Genomic DNA, 2,903 nt, shown 5'->3' with positions numbered 1-2,903 from the left:
ACACACACACACACACACACACACACACACACACACACACACACACACACACACACACACACACACACTCGTACACACAGAAAATGGTTTTTATGGATTTTATGTATCAGTATAAAAAACAAAAATCTAAAGATTTTTGTGAAACAGAAGACAAAATGTTGACAACTCCTCCATACTTTTTGCTTTAAGGGTATGATATAATAGAACAACAACTTCAAAAGTAAAATAAATTAATTTCAGAACTGTACCACTATCTGATGAATCAGTTGTTCCAAAGAAATGTCTATTCATCTGCTCAAAAACAGCCTTTATAATGGTATCCTTTTTCAGATTGTTCATTGGCAGAACGACCAGTAATGGCATCCCAAAAAGGTGATTGAAGCTGAATTTGTCAGTGGGTTTGCACTTCTCCCAAAAACAAACGGGAAGAACAGTATATTCTTTACAACAACTATCGTAGGTAATACCTAATTGAAAGCTGAAAAACAAAACAAAACATTAACTTCAATCCAAAAATGAAACAATAAATCATTCACATTAGGAGCTCAATTTGTTGTTGCTTCAATTCTACTAATATCCTCAACACTCAAACATAAATGTATAATTATTTGTAATGGAGAATATAAATAGAATTTTCTCAATAAAATTAACAAGGAACTTGAATTTTTTTTTACACTGAAGGGTTCAGTGAGCCTTTTTCACAAAAGGAACAGAATGAAACACTAACATCAACAATGCTTGAATTCTTTATATCATTTTTTTGTTATCATCTTAATAATATTTTGTGTGAAGTGCATTTAATATTGTTACTATTCTTTCATTTGTTGAATTTACAGTCCAAAAATTTTTTTCTTTCAAAATTATAAATTAAAATATTTTTAATTTTATTACAGTAAAAATAATTTTATGGAGATGTATTTTTAATATTAATAAGGAACATAATTGATCAATACATCAATTATACATACACATGAAACAACTCTTTGTCCTCATAAATCTCTAGGGGTTCATTATTAGAATAAAATCTGTGAAAGTGTCCATTATTTAAATCAGCAACAACCAGCTGCCGAGCATCACATGAGGTTTTCAGGGCCACTTCATGACAAAGGTCCCTAATTAAACTCCTCCTTGAAAGAGAAACCCTAAGGAACATTTCTTTTTTCCTGGGATCATATGGTATAAATTTCACCTAAAACAATAATTGAACAAAATAAAGGGTGAAAATAGAATAAAAAATTATTATATTTAAGCAAATGGATTATTTATAACAATAAAATCATTTATTAATTTTTCAACTTTAATATTAAATAGTTCAGTCAAATTACATACCCCTGAGTGCAAAAGGTCATGGAAATAATTTTTACTTTTACTTATATGGAATAAGGTAGGGGAAGTACTGTGATCATGAAAAAATTAGGATAAGATTTTGATAAAAATACATGTTTTGAGAACCTCTGAGTCCAAATAACCAAGTCTCGCAAAATGGTATGTGTCTGTGAACAACCTAGCTCAAAAATAAAAAGTTATACAAAACAGAAATTACATATTTAGGACAGGCCTACGATATTACAGAAACTTTTTAGTTAAAATAAACCAAGCTATAGTGTCACTTAATAGAAAAGATTTTTCAGTTTTTTTTTTCAATGTTCTTAAAACAGTTTCAATGATTTTGATTGAACTTGGCAAAATGATGTTCAATTATGTATTCTTTAATACCAAGTAGGTTGTCCTCAAAGATGAATTTAAAAATAAAAAATCTCCCCACCCCAAAAAAGTACCTTTAATTTTGTTTATCTGAAAATTTAACAATATTACATTTTTATCAGTAATAAAAAATTGATAAATCTAAACAATGAAAGGATCTGATTAAATTAGGGAGGTAGGAGGAAAAATGATTATTCCATGCTGAAAAAACTTTTCTGGTAATAAGAGTAGCAATATGGATGTATATCTCATTGGAAAGCCAAATATTTTAGAAACAATAATATTTAACATATAATGTTGTAGAAGGTAATGGAGAATGATGAAAAACGCATATATATAAAAGGTCTGTTAAATGCCAGACACATACACAAAGCTTTTTTCCGTTTCTTCACACTGACAGATGGGTTTATATCAACAGTCATTAAATAATTAGTTTTTAGTTACTTCACACACACACACACACACACACACACACACACACACACACACACACACACACACACACACACACACACACACACACACACACACACACACACACACACACACACATATATAAGTTACAGCCATAGTCAGCTGTTACTGCACAGGGCTCGGTGCTGGGACCTCTGTTGTGGAATGCGATGTACGATGGAGTCCTTAGGCTTAGTCTACCAGAGGGTTCCGAAATAGTGGGCTTTGCTGATGATATCGCGGTGGTTGTCGAAGCAAAGTATAAAGAAGAACTTATTCTAAAGGCCAACCATTGTGTCGCTTCGGTTCGAGATTGGCTAGAATCTGTAGGGCTGGAACTAGCAGACAGTAAGACAGAGGCCCTTCTCGTCAGTAGCAGGAAAGTAAGGGAAGCCATAACCTTGAGAGTGGGTAGGCAAGAGATCCAGTCCAAGCCTTCTTTGACTTACCTCGGGGTAAGAATCGATGATAGACTCCGGTTCAAAGAGCATATCCAGCGGGTGAGTGATAAAGCGGCTAGAGTAAACACCGCACTGTCACGTTTAATGCCCAACATAGGCGGACCCAGGAACAGCCATAGGTTATTAATATCCTATGTGGTCCCATCCATTCTGCTCTACGCAGCTGCGATATGGAATGATGCATTGGGTACTGAGGCCTACAGAAGACCGATGGTTTCGGTGTATCGTAGGTGTGCGCTAAGAGTGATCAGCGCGTTTCGTACAGTCTCATACGAAGCTGCTTGC

General features: G+C 33.9%; 1 long non-coding RNA gene across 1 annotated transcript; it reads right to left on the bottom strand.

The window, feature by feature from the left end:
- Window positions 1–331: 331 nt before the first annotated feature.
- On the bottom strand, window positions 332–2,148 carry LOC136795794 (uncharacterized). The gene is made up of 2 exons (XR_010843462.1): window positions 969–2,148; window positions 332–478 (listed from the first exon to the last, which is right to left on the bottom strand). It is a non-coding gene; the product is annotated as an uncharacterized lncRNA (long non-coding RNA).
- Between the last annotated feature and the right edge of the window lie 755 nt (window positions 2,149–2,903).

This window comes from Halyomorpha halys, unplaced genomic scaffold (assembly GCF_000696795.3).
Source record: "Halyomorpha halys isolate HHAL.00 unplaced genomic scaffold, Hhal_1.1 Scaffold11866.1, whole genome shotgun sequence".
NCBI lineage: Eukaryota > Metazoa > Arthropoda > Insecta > Hemiptera > Pentatomidae > Halyomorpha > Halyomorpha halys.
This window is presented reverse-complemented; position numbering and strand designations above follow the sequence as displayed.